Source organism: Euprymna scolopes, chromosome 18, assembly GCF_053919585.1.
Source record: "Euprymna scolopes isolate OS-2025 chromosome 18, ASM5391958v1, whole genome shotgun sequence".
NCBI lineage: Eukaryota > Metazoa > Mollusca > Cephalopoda > Sepiida > Sepiolidae > Euprymna > Euprymna scolopes.
The window spans coordinates 127,791,641-127,801,445 of record NC_136499.1 but is presented as its reverse complement, the minus strand read 5'-3'; the positions used below and the strand labels follow the sequence as shown (position 1 = coordinate 127,801,445).

General features: G+C 35.3%; 36 non-coding genes across 36 annotated transcripts; all 36 read right to left on the bottom strand.

The window, feature by feature from the left end:
• Positions 1–101: 101 nt before the first annotated feature.
• Positions 102–220, bottom strand: LOC145299478 (5S ribosomal RNA). The gene has a single exon (XR_013871733.1). It is a non-coding gene; the product is annotated as a 5S ribosomal RNA (ribosomal RNA).
• Positions 221–369: 149 nt separating this feature from the next.
• LOC145300326 (5S ribosomal RNA) lies at positions 370–488 on the bottom strand. Its single transcript, XR_013872554.1, has one exon. It is a non-coding gene; the product is annotated as a 5S ribosomal RNA (ribosomal RNA).
• Positions 489–640: 152 nt separating this feature from the next.
• LOC145298714 (5S ribosomal RNA) lies at positions 641–759 on the bottom strand. The gene has a single exon (XR_013870985.1). It is a non-coding gene; the product is annotated as a 5S ribosomal RNA (ribosomal RNA).
• Positions 760–910: 151 nt separating this feature from the next.
• On the bottom strand, positions 911–1,029 carry LOC145299655 (5S ribosomal RNA). The gene has a single exon (XR_013871905.1). It is a non-coding gene; the product is annotated as a 5S ribosomal RNA (ribosomal RNA).
• Positions 1,030–1,180: 151 nt separating this feature from the next.
• Positions 1,181–1,299, bottom strand: LOC145298713 (5S ribosomal RNA). Its single transcript, XR_013870984.1, has one exon. It is a non-coding gene; the product is annotated as a 5S ribosomal RNA (ribosomal RNA).
• A 152-nt stretch (positions 1,300–1,451) lies between these two features.
• On the bottom strand, positions 1,452–1,570 carry LOC145298712 (5S ribosomal RNA). The gene has a single exon (XR_013870983.1). It is a non-coding gene; the product is annotated as a 5S ribosomal RNA (ribosomal RNA).
• A 151-nt stretch (positions 1,571–1,721) lies between these two features.
• LOC145300126 (5S ribosomal RNA) lies at positions 1,722–1,840 on the bottom strand. Its single transcript, XR_013872362.1, has one exon. It is a non-coding gene; the product is annotated as a 5S ribosomal RNA (ribosomal RNA).
• A 151-nt stretch (positions 1,841–1,991) lies between these two features.
• Positions 1,992–2,110, bottom strand: LOC145301244 (5S ribosomal RNA). The gene has a single exon (XR_013873444.1). It is a non-coding gene; the product is annotated as a 5S ribosomal RNA (ribosomal RNA).
• A 151-nt stretch (positions 2,111–2,261) lies between these two features.
• LOC145298710 (5S ribosomal RNA) lies at positions 2,262–2,380 on the bottom strand. The gene has a single exon (XR_013870981.1). It is a non-coding gene; the product is annotated as a 5S ribosomal RNA (ribosomal RNA).
• A 148-nt stretch (positions 2,381–2,528) lies between these two features.
• Positions 2,529–2,647, bottom strand: LOC145299477 (5S ribosomal RNA). Its single transcript, XR_013871732.1, has one exon. It is a non-coding gene; the product is annotated as a 5S ribosomal RNA (ribosomal RNA).
• Positions 2,648–2,795: 148 nt separating this feature from the next.
• On the bottom strand, positions 2,796–2,914 carry LOC145300940 (5S ribosomal RNA). The gene has a single exon (XR_013873147.1). It is a non-coding gene; the product is annotated as a 5S ribosomal RNA (ribosomal RNA).
• A 149-nt stretch (positions 2,915–3,063) lies between these two features.
• Positions 3,064–3,182, bottom strand: LOC145298709 (5S ribosomal RNA). The gene has a single exon (XR_013870980.1). It is a non-coding gene; the product is annotated as a 5S ribosomal RNA (ribosomal RNA).
• A 152-nt stretch (positions 3,183–3,334) lies between these two features.
• Positions 3,335–3,453, bottom strand: LOC145298708 (5S ribosomal RNA). The gene has a single exon (XR_013870979.1). It is a non-coding gene; the product is annotated as a 5S ribosomal RNA (ribosomal RNA).
• A 151-nt stretch (positions 3,454–3,604) lies between these two features.
• LOC145299654 (5S ribosomal RNA) lies at positions 3,605–3,723 on the bottom strand. The gene has a single exon (XR_013871904.1). It is a non-coding gene; the product is annotated as a 5S ribosomal RNA (ribosomal RNA).
• Positions 3,724–3,874: 151 nt separating this feature from the next.
• LOC145299608 (5S ribosomal RNA) lies at positions 3,875–3,993 on the bottom strand. Its single transcript, XR_013871859.1, has one exon. It is a non-coding gene; the product is annotated as a 5S ribosomal RNA (ribosomal RNA).
• A 152-nt stretch (positions 3,994–4,145) lies between these two features.
• On the bottom strand, positions 4,146–4,264 carry LOC145300821 (5S ribosomal RNA). Its single transcript, XR_013873032.1, has one exon. It is a non-coding gene; the product is annotated as a 5S ribosomal RNA (ribosomal RNA).
• A 149-nt stretch (positions 4,265–4,413) lies between these two features.
• LOC145298707 (5S ribosomal RNA) lies at positions 4,414–4,532 on the bottom strand. Its single transcript, XR_013870978.1, has one exon. It is a non-coding gene; the product is annotated as a 5S ribosomal RNA (ribosomal RNA).
• Positions 4,533–4,684: 152 nt separating this feature from the next.
• Positions 4,685–4,803, bottom strand: LOC145298706 (5S ribosomal RNA). Its single transcript, XR_013870977.1, has one exon. It is a non-coding gene; the product is annotated as a 5S ribosomal RNA (ribosomal RNA).
• Positions 4,804–4,954: 151 nt separating this feature from the next.
• Positions 4,955–5,073, bottom strand: LOC145299653 (5S ribosomal RNA). The gene has a single exon (XR_013871903.1). It is a non-coding gene; the product is annotated as a 5S ribosomal RNA (ribosomal RNA).
• A 151-nt stretch (positions 5,074–5,224) lies between these two features.
• On the bottom strand, positions 5,225–5,343 carry LOC145298705 (5S ribosomal RNA). The gene has a single exon (XR_013870976.1). It is a non-coding gene; the product is annotated as a 5S ribosomal RNA (ribosomal RNA).
• Positions 5,344–5,495: 152 nt separating this feature from the next.
• Positions 5,496–5,614, bottom strand: LOC145301131 (5S ribosomal RNA). Its single transcript, XR_013873332.1, has one exon. It is a non-coding gene; the product is annotated as a 5S ribosomal RNA (ribosomal RNA).
• Positions 5,615–5,763: 149 nt separating this feature from the next.
• Positions 5,764–5,882, bottom strand: LOC145299940 (5S ribosomal RNA). The gene has a single exon (XR_013872182.1). It is a non-coding gene; the product is annotated as a 5S ribosomal RNA (ribosomal RNA).
• Positions 5,883–6,034: 152 nt separating this feature from the next.
• LOC145298704 (5S ribosomal RNA) lies at positions 6,035–6,153 on the bottom strand. The gene has a single exon (XR_013870975.1). It is a non-coding gene; the product is annotated as a 5S ribosomal RNA (ribosomal RNA).
• A 150-nt stretch (positions 6,154–6,303) lies between these two features.
• LOC145298703 (5S ribosomal RNA) lies at positions 6,304–6,422 on the bottom strand. Its single transcript, XR_013870974.1, has one exon. It is a non-coding gene; the product is annotated as a 5S ribosomal RNA (ribosomal RNA).
• A 150-nt stretch (positions 6,423–6,572) lies between these two features.
• On the bottom strand, positions 6,573–6,691 carry LOC145300089 (5S ribosomal RNA). Its single transcript, XR_013872324.1, has one exon. It is a non-coding gene; the product is annotated as a 5S ribosomal RNA (ribosomal RNA).
• A 151-nt stretch (positions 6,692–6,842) lies between these two features.
• Positions 6,843–6,961, bottom strand: LOC145298701 (5S ribosomal RNA). Its single transcript, XR_013870973.1, has one exon. It is a non-coding gene; the product is annotated as a 5S ribosomal RNA (ribosomal RNA).
• A 151-nt stretch (positions 6,962–7,112) lies between these two features.
• On the bottom strand, positions 7,113–7,231 carry LOC145300401 (5S ribosomal RNA). Its single transcript, XR_013872625.1, has one exon. It is a non-coding gene; the product is annotated as a 5S ribosomal RNA (ribosomal RNA).
• Positions 7,232–7,380: 149 nt separating this feature from the next.
• LOC145298700 (5S ribosomal RNA) lies at positions 7,381–7,499 on the bottom strand. The gene has a single exon (XR_013870972.1). It is a non-coding gene; the product is annotated as a 5S ribosomal RNA (ribosomal RNA).
• Positions 7,500–7,650: 151 nt separating this feature from the next.
• Positions 7,651–7,769, bottom strand: LOC145298698 (5S ribosomal RNA). The gene has a single exon (XR_013870970.1). It is a non-coding gene; the product is annotated as a 5S ribosomal RNA (ribosomal RNA).
• A 150-nt stretch (positions 7,770–7,919) lies between these two features.
• LOC145298697 (5S ribosomal RNA) lies at positions 7,920–8,038 on the bottom strand. The gene has a single exon (XR_013870969.1). It is a non-coding gene; the product is annotated as a 5S ribosomal RNA (ribosomal RNA).
• A 151-nt stretch (positions 8,039–8,189) lies between these two features.
• On the bottom strand, positions 8,190–8,308 carry LOC145300400 (5S ribosomal RNA). The gene has a single exon (XR_013872624.1). It is a non-coding gene; the product is annotated as a 5S ribosomal RNA (ribosomal RNA).
• Positions 8,309–8,457: 149 nt separating this feature from the next.
• LOC145298696 (5S ribosomal RNA) lies at positions 8,458–8,576 on the bottom strand. Its single transcript, XR_013870968.1, has one exon. It is a non-coding gene; the product is annotated as a 5S ribosomal RNA (ribosomal RNA).
• Positions 8,577–8,727: 151 nt separating this feature from the next.
• LOC145298695 (5S ribosomal RNA) lies at positions 8,728–8,846 on the bottom strand. Its single transcript, XR_013870967.1, has one exon. It is a non-coding gene; the product is annotated as a 5S ribosomal RNA (ribosomal RNA).
• A 150-nt stretch (positions 8,847–8,996) lies between these two features.
• Positions 8,997–9,115, bottom strand: LOC145300088 (5S ribosomal RNA). Its single transcript, XR_013872323.1, has one exon. It is a non-coding gene; the product is annotated as a 5S ribosomal RNA (ribosomal RNA).
• Positions 9,116–9,266: 151 nt separating this feature from the next.
• Positions 9,267–9,385, bottom strand: LOC145298694 (5S ribosomal RNA). The gene has a single exon (XR_013870966.1). It is a non-coding gene; the product is annotated as a 5S ribosomal RNA (ribosomal RNA).
• Positions 9,386–9,536: 151 nt separating this feature from the next.
• LOC145300638 (5S ribosomal RNA) lies at positions 9,537–9,655 on the bottom strand. The gene has a single exon (XR_013872852.1). It is a non-coding gene; the product is annotated as a 5S ribosomal RNA (ribosomal RNA).
• Between the last annotated feature and the right edge of the window lie 150 nt (positions 9,656–9,805).

Sequence of the window (9,805 nt, the reverse complement as noted above, 5' to 3'; positions counted from 1 at the left end):
ATCTGATAATGTAATGATATTTTGTTTTTTGTTTTTTTATCTAATATTTTACGTTAAAATCTACCGCATTTTTATGAGTTTTTCCAAAAATTCAGGGGAAATGCTTACAGCACCTGGTATTCCCAAGCGGTCACCCATCTAAGTACTGACCAGGCTCTACGTTGCTTAGCTTCGGGGATCGGACGAGAACCGGTGTTTTCAACGTGATATGGCCGTAAGCGAAGACGTGCCATAATTTTAACTATTACAATTTCAATATTTATTTACCAAATCTGATAATTTAATGATACTTTATTTGTTTTTTTTACCTAATATTTTACATTAAAATCGAACGCATTTTTATGAGTTTTTCCAAAAATTCAGGGGAAATGCTTACAGCACCTGGTATTCCCAAGCGGTCACCCATCTAAGTAATGACCAGGCTCTACGTTGCTTAACTTCGGGGATCGGACGAGAACCGGTGTTTTCAACGTGATATGGCCGTAAGCGAAGACGTGCCATAATTTTAACTATTACAAATCCAATATTTATTTACCAAATCTGATAATGTAATGATATTTTGTTTTTTGTTTTTGTTATCTAATATTTTACATTAAAATCGAACGCATTTTTATGAGTTTTTCCAAAAATTCAGGGGAAATGCTTACAGCACCTGGTATTCCCAAGCGGTCACCCATCTAAGTACTGACCAGGCTCTACGTTGCTTAACTTCGGGGATCGGACGAGAACCGGTGTTTTCAACGTGATATGGCCGTAAGCGAAGACGTGCCATAATTTTAACTATTACAATTTCAATATTTATTTACCAAATCTGATAATGTAATGATATTTTGTTTTTTGTTTTTTTATCTAATATTTTACATTAAAATCGAACGCATTTTTATGAGTTTTTCCAAAAATTCAGGGGAAATGCTTACAGCACCTGGTATTCCCAAGCGGTCACCCATCTAAGTACTGACCAGGTTCTACGTTGCTTAACTTCGGGGATCGGACGAGAACCGGTGTTTTCAACGTGATATGGCCGTAAGCAAAGACGTGCCATAATTTTAACTATTACAATTTCAATATTTATTTACCAAATCTGATAATGTAATGATATTTTGTTTTTTGTTTTTTTATCTAATATTTTACATTAAAATCGAACGCATTTTTATGAGTTTTTCCAAAAATTCAGGGGAAATGCTTACAGCACCTGGTATTCCCAAGCGGTCACCCATCTAAGTACTGACCAGGCTCTACGTTGCTTAACTTCGGGGATCGGACGAGAACCGGTGTTTTCAACGTGATATGGCCGTAAGCGAAGACGTGCCATAATTTTAACTATTACAATTTTAATATTTATTTACCAAATCTGATAATGTAATGATATTTTGTTTTTTGTTTTTTTTACCTAATATTTTACATTAAAATCGAACGCATTTTTATGAGTTTTTCCAAAAATTCAGGGGAAATGCTTACAGCACCTGGTATTCCCAAGCGGTCACCCATCTAAGTACTGACCAGGCTCTACGTTGCTTAACTTCGGGGATCGGACGAGAACCGGTGTTTTCAACGTGATATGGCCGTAAGCGAAGACGTGCCATAATTTTAACTATTACAATTTCAATATTTATTTACCAAATCTGATAATGTAATGATATTTTGTTTTTTGTTTTTTTATCTAATATTTTACATTAAAATCGAACGCATTTTTTTGAGTTTTTCCAAAAATTCAGGGGAAGTGCTTACAGCACCTGGTATTCCCAAGCGGTCACCCATCTAAGTACTGACCAGGCTCTACGTTGCTTAACTTCGGGGATCGGGCGAGAACCGGTGTTTTCAACGTGATATGGCCGTAAGCGAAGACGAGCCATAATTTTAACTATTACAATTTTAATATTTATTTACCAAATCTGATAATGTAATGATATTTTGTTTTTTGTTTTTTTATCTAATATTTTACATTAAAATCGAACGCATTTTTATGAGTTTTTCCAAAAATTCAGGGGAAATGCTTACAGCACCTGGTATTCCCAAGCGGTCACTCATCTAAGTACTGACCAGGCTCTACGTTGCTTAACTTCGGGGATCGGACGAGAACCGGTGTTTTCAACGTTATATAGCCGTAAGCGAAGACGTGCCATAATTTTAACTATTACAATTTCAATATTTATTTACCAAATCTGATAATGTAATGATATTTTGTTTTTTGTTTTTTTATCTAATATTTTACATTAAAATCGAACGCATTTTTATGAGTTTTTCCAAAAATTCAGGGGAAATGCTTACAGCACCTGGTATTCCCAAGCGGTCACCCATCTAAGTACTGACCAGGCTCTACGTTGCTTAACTTCGGGGATCGGACGAGAACCGGTGTTTTCAACGTGATATGGCCGTAAGCGAAGAAGTGCCATAATTTTAACTATTACAATTTCAATATTTATTTACCAAATCTGATAATTTAATGATACTTTATTTGTTTTTTTTACCTAATATTTTACATTAAAATCGAACGCATTTTTATGAGTTTTCCAAAAATTCAGGGGAAATGCTTACAGCACCTGGTATTCCCAAGCGGTCACCCATCTAAGTACTGACCAGGCTCTACGTTGCTTAGCTTCGGGGATCGGACGAGAACCGGTGTTTTCAACGTGATATGGCCGTAAGCGAAGAAGTGCCATAATTTTAACTATTACAATTTCAATATTTATTTACCAAATCTGATAATTTAATGATACTTTATTTGTTTTTTTATCAAATATTTTACATTAAAATCGAACGCATTTTTATGAGTTTTTCCAAAAATTCAGGGGAAATGCTTACAGCACCTGGTATTCCCAAGCGGTCACCCATCTAAGTACTGACCAGGCTCTACGTTGCTTAACATCGGGGATCGGACTAGAACCGGTGTTTTCAACGTGATATGGCCGTAAGCGAAGACTTGCCATAATTTTAACTATTACAATTCCAATATTTATTTACCAATTCTGATAATTTAATGATACTTTATTTGTTTTTTTTACCTAATATTTTACATTAAAATCGAACGCATTTTTATGAGTTTTTCCAAAAATTCAGGGGAAATGCTTACAGCACCTGGTATTCCCAAGCGGTCACCCATCTAAGTACTGACCAGGCTCTACGTTGCTTAACTTCGGGGATCGGACGAGAACCGGTGTTTTCAACGTGATATGGCCGTAAGCGAAGACGTGCCATAATTTTAACTATTACAATTTCAATATTTATTTACCAAATCTGATAATGTAATGATATTTTGTTTTTTGTTTTTGTTATCTAATATTTTACATTAAAATCGAACGCATTTTTATGAGTTTTTCCAAAAATTCAGGGGAAATGCTTACAGCACCTGGTATTCCCAAGCGGTCACCCATCTAAGTACTGACCAGGCTCTACGTTGCTTAACTTCGGGGATCGGACGAGAACCGGTGTTTTCAACGTGATATGGCCGTAAGCGAAGACGTGCCATAATTTTAACTATTACAATTTCAATATTTATTTACCAAATCTGATAATGTAATGATATTTTGTTTTTTGTTTTTTTATCTAATATTTTACATTAAAATCGAACGCATTTTTATGAGTTTTTCCAAAAATTCAGGGGAAATGCTTACAGCACCTGGTATTCCCAAGCGGTCACCCATCTAAGTACTGACCAGGTTCTACGTTGCTTAACTTCGGGGATCGGACGAGAACCGGTGTTTTCAACGTGATATGGCCGTAAGCAAAGACGTGCCATAATTTTAACTATTACAATTTCAATATTTATTTACCAAATCTGATAATGTAATGATATTTTGTTTTTTGTTTTTTTATCTAATATTTTACATTAAAATCGAACGCATTTTTATGAGTTTTTCCAAAAATTCAGGGGAAATGCTTACAGCACCTGGTATTCCCAAGCGGTCACCCATCTAAGTACTGACCAGGCTCTACGTTGCTTAACTTCGGGGATCGGACGAGAACCGGTGTTTTCAACGTGATATTGCCGTAAGCGAAGACGTGCCATAATTTTAACTATTACAATTTTAATATTTATTTACCAAATCTGATAATGTAATGATATTTTGTTTTTTGTTTTTTTTACCTAATATTTTACATTAAAATCGAACGCATTTTTATGAGTTTTTCCAAAAATTCAGGGGAAATGCTTACAGCACCTTGTATTCCCAAGCGGTCACCCATCTAAGTACTGACAAGGCTCTACGTTGCTTAACTTCGGGGATCGGACTAGAACCGGTGTTTTCAACGTGATATGGCCGTAAGCGAAGACGTGCCATAATTTTAACTATTACAATTTCAATATTTATTTACCAAATCTGATAATTTAATGATACTTTATTTGTTTTTTTTACCTAATATTTTACATTAAAATCGAACGCATTTTTATGAGTTTTTCCAAAAATTCAGGGGAAATGCTTACAGCACCTGGTATTCCCAAGCGGTCACCCATCTAAGTACTGACCAGGCTCTACGTTGCTTAACTTCGGGGATCGGACGAGAACCGGTGTTTTCAACGTGATATGGCCGTAAGCGAAGACGTGCCATAATTTTAACTATTACAATTCCAATATTTATTTACCAAATCTGATAATGTAATGATATTTTGTTTTTTGTTTTTGTTATCTAATATTTTACATTAAAATCGAACGCATTTTTATGAGTTTTTCCAAAAATTCAGGGGAAATGCTTACAGCACCTGGTATTCCCAAGCGGTCACCCATCTAAGTACTGACCAGGCTCTACGTTGCTTAACTTCGGGGATCGGACGAGAACCGGTGTTTTCAACGTGATATGGCCGTAAGCGAAGACGTGCCATAATTTTAACTATTACAATTTCAATATTTATTTACCAAATCTGATAATGTAATGATATTTTGTTTTTTGTTTTTTTATCTAATATTTTACATTAAAATCGAACGCATTTTTATGAGTTTTTCCAAAAATTCAGGGGAAATGCTTACAGCACCTGGTATTCCCAAGCGGTCACCCATCTAAGTACTGACCAGGTTCTACGTTGCTTAACTTCGGGGATCGGACGAGAACCGGTGTTTTCAACGTGATATGGCCGTAAGCAAAGACGTGCCATAATTTTAACTATTACAATTTCAATATTTATTTACCAAATCTGATAATGTAATGATATTTTGTTTTTTGTTTTTTTATCTAATATTTTACATTAAAATCGAACGCATTTTTATGAGTTTTTCCAAAAATTCAGGGGAAATGCTTACAGCACCTGGTATTCCCAAGCGGTCACCCATCTAAGTACTGACCAGGCTCTACGTTGCTTAACTTCGGGGATCGGACGAGAACCGGTGTTTTCAACGTGATATGGCCGTAAGCGAAGACGTGCCATAATTTTAACTATTACAATTTTAATATTTATTTACCAAATCTGATAATGTAATGATATTTTGTTTTTTGTTTTTTTTACCTAATATTTTACATTAAAATCGAACGCATTTTTATGAGTTTTTCCAAAAATTCAGGGGAAATGCTTACAGCACCTGGTATTCCCAAGCGGTCACCCATCTAAGTACTGACAAGGCTCTACGTTGCTTAACTTCGGGGATCGGACTAGAACCGGTGTTTTCAACGTGATATGGCCGTAAGCGAAGACGTGCCATAATTTTAACTATTACAATTTCAATATTTATTTACCAAATCTGATAATTTAATGATACTTTATTTGTTTTTTTTACCTAATATTTTACATTAAAATCGAACGCATTTTTATGAGTTTTTCCAAAAATTCAGGGGAAATGCTTACAGCACCTGGTATTCCGAAGCGGTCACCCATCTAAGTACTGACCAGGCTCTACGTTGCTTAACTTCGGGGATCGGACGAGAACCGGTGTTTTCAACGTGATATGGCCGTAAGCGAAGACGTGCCATAATTTTAACTATTACAATTCCAATATTTATTTACCAAATCTGATAATGTAATGATATTTTGTTTTTTGTTTTTGTTATCTAATATTTTACATTAAAATCGAACGCATTTTTATGAGTTTTTCCAAAAATTCAGGGGAAATGCTTACAGCACCTGGTATTCCCAAGCGGTCACCCATCTAAGTACTGACCAGGCTCTACGTTGCTTAACTTCGGGGATCGGACGAGAACCGGTGTTTTCAACGTGATATGGCCGTAAGCGAAGACGTGCCATAATTTTAACTATTACAATTTCAATATTTATTTACCAAATCTGATCATGTAATGATATTTTGTTTTTTGCTTTTTATCTAATATTTTACATTAAAATCGAACGCATTTTTATGAGTTTTTCCAAAAATTCAGGGGAAATGCTTACAGCACCTGGTATTCCCAAGCGGTCACCCATCTAAGTACTGACCAGGCTCTACGTTGCTTAACTTCGGGGATCGGACGAGAACCGGTGTTTTCAACGTGATATGGCCGTAAGCGAGGAAGTTCGATAATTTTAACTATTACAATTTCAATATTTATTTACCAAATCTGATAATTTAATGATACTTTATTTTTTTTTTTTTATCTAATATTTTACATTAAAATCGAACGCATTTTTATGAGTTTTTCCAAAAATTCAGGGGAAATGCTTACAGCACCTGGTATTCCCAAGCGGTCACCCATCTAAGTACTGACCAGGCTCTACGTTGCTTAACTTCGGGGATCGGACGAGAACCGGTGTTTTCAACGTGGTATGGCCGTAAGCGAAGACGTGCCATAATTTTAACTATTACAATTTCAATATTTATTTACCAAATCTGATAATGTAATGATATTTTGTTTTTTGTTTTTTTATCTAATATTTTACATTAAAATCAAACGTATTTTTATGAGTTTTTCCAAAAATTCAGGGGAAATGCTTACAGCACCTGGTATTCCCAAGCGGTCACCCATCTAAGTACTGACCAGGCTCTACGTTGCTTAACTTCGGGGATCGGACGAGAACCGGTGTTTTCAACGTGATATGGCCGTAAGCGAAGACGTGCCATAATTTTAACTATTACAATTTCAATATTTATTTACCAAATCTGATAATGTAATGATATTTTGTTTTTTGTTTTTTTATCTAATATTTTACATTAAAATCGAACGCATTTTTATGAGTTTTTCCAAAAATTCAGGGGAAATGCTTACAGCACCTGGTATTCCCAAGCGGTCACTCATCTAAGTACTGACCAGGCTCTACGTTGCTTAACTTCGGGGATCGGACGAGAACCGGTGTTTTCAACGTGATATGGCCGTAAGCGAAGACGTGCCATATTTTAACCATTACAATTTTAATATTTATTTACCAAATCTGATAATTTAATGATACTTTATTTGTTTTTTTTTACCTAATATTTTACATTAAAATCGAACGCATTTTTATGAGTTTTTCCAAAAATTCAGGGGAAATGCTTACAGCACCTGGTATTCCCAAGCGGTCACCCATCTAAGTACTGACCAGGCTCTACGTTGCTTAACTTCGGGGATCGGACGAGAACCGGTGTTTTCAACGTGATATGGCCGTAAGCGAAGACGTGCCATAATTTTAACTATTACAATTTCAATATTTATTTACTAAATCTGATAATGTAATGATATTTTGTTTTTTGTTTTTTTATCTAATATTTTACATTAAAATCGAACGCATTTTTATGAGTTTTTCCAAAAATTCAGGGGAAATGCTTACAGCACCTGGTATTCCCAAGCGGTCACCCATCTAAGTACTGACCAGGCTCTACGTTGCTTAACTTCGGGGATCGGACGAGAACCGGTGTTTTCAACGTGATATGGCCGTAAGCGAGGAAGTGCGATAATTTTAACTATTACAATTTCAATATTTATTTACCAAATCTGATAATTTAATGATACTTTATTTGTTTTTTTTTATCTAATATTTTACATTAAAATCGAACGCATTTTTATGAGTTTTTCCAAAAATTCAGGGGAAATGCTTACAGCACCTGGTATTCCCAAGCGGTCACCCATCTAAGTACTGACCAGGCTCTACGTTGCTTAACTTCGGGGATCGGACGAGAACCGGTGTTTTCAACGTGATATGGCCGTAAGCGAAGACGTGCCATAATTTTAACTATTACAATTTCAATATTTATTTACCAAATCTGATAATGTAATGATATTTTGTTTTTTGTTTTTTTATCTAATATTTTACATTAAAATCGAACGCATTTTTATGAGTTTTTCCAAAAATTCAGGGGAAATGCTTACAGCACCTGGTATTCCCAAGCGGTCACTCATCTAAGTACTGACCAGGCTCTACGTTGCTTAACTTCGGGGATCGGACGAGAACCGGTGTTTTCAACGTGATATGGCCGTAAGCGAAGACGTGCCATATTTTAACCATTACAATTTTAATATTTATTTACCAAATCTGATAATTTAATGATACTTTATTTGTTTTTTTTTACCTAATATTTTACATTAAAATCGAACGCATTTTTATGAGTTTTTCCAAAAATTCAGGGGAAATGCTTACAGCACCTGGTATTCCCAAGCGGTCACCCATCTAAGTACTGACCAGGCTCTACGTTGCTTAACTTCGGGGATCGGACGAGAACCGGTGTTTTCAACGTGATATGGCCGTAAGCGAAGACGTGCCATAATTTTAACTATTACAATTTCAATATTTATTTACTAAATCTGATAATGTAATGATATTTTGTTTTTTGTTGTTTTATCTAATATTTTACATTAAAATCGAACGCATTTTTATGAGTTTTTCCAAAAATTCAGGGGAAATGCTTACAGCACCTGGTATTCCCAAGCGGTCACCCATCTAAGTACTGACCAGGCTCTACGTTGCTTAACTTCGGGGATCGGACGAGAACCGGTGTTTTCAACGTGATATGGCCGTAAGCGAGGAAGTGCGATAATTTTAACTATTACAATTTCAATATTTATTTACCAAATCTGATAATTTAATGATACTTTATTTGTTTTTTTTTATCTAATATTTTACATTAAAATCGAACGCATTTTTATGAGTTTTTCCAAAAATTCAGGGGAAATGCTTACAGCACCTGGTATTCCCAAGCGGTCACCCATCTAAGTACTGACCAGGCTCTACGTTGCTTAACTTCGGGGATCGGACGAGAACCGGTGTTTTCAACGTGGTATGGCCGTAAGCGAAGACGTGCCATAATTTTAACTATTACAATTTCAATATTTATTTACCAAATCTGATAATGTAATGATATTTTGTTTTTTGTTTTTTTATCTAATATTTTACATTAAAATCGAACGCATTTTTATGAGTTTTTCCAAAAATTCAGGGGAAATGCTTACAGCACCTGGTATTCCCAAGCGGTCACCCATCTAAGTACTGACCAGGCTCTACGTTGCTTAACTTCGGGGATCGGACGAGAACCGGTGTTTTCAACGTGATATGGCCGTAAGCGAAGACGTGCCATAATTTTAACTATTACAATTTCAATATTTATTTACCAAATCTGATAATGTAATGATATTTTGTTTTTTGTTTTTTTATCTAATATTTTACATTAAAATCGAACGCATTTTTATGAGTTTTTCCAAAAATTCAGGGGAAATGCTTACAGCACCTGGTATTCCCAAGCGGTCACCCATCTAAGTAGTGACCAGGCTCTACGTTGCTTAACTTCGGGGATCGGACGAGAACCGGTGTTTTCAACGGGATATGGCCGTAAGCGAAGACGTGCCATAATTTTAACTATTACAATTTCAATATTTATTTACCAAATCTTATAATGTAATGATATTTTGTTTTTTGTTTTTTTTACCTAATATTTTACATTAAAATCGAACGCATTTTTATGAGTTTTTCCAAACATTCAGGGGA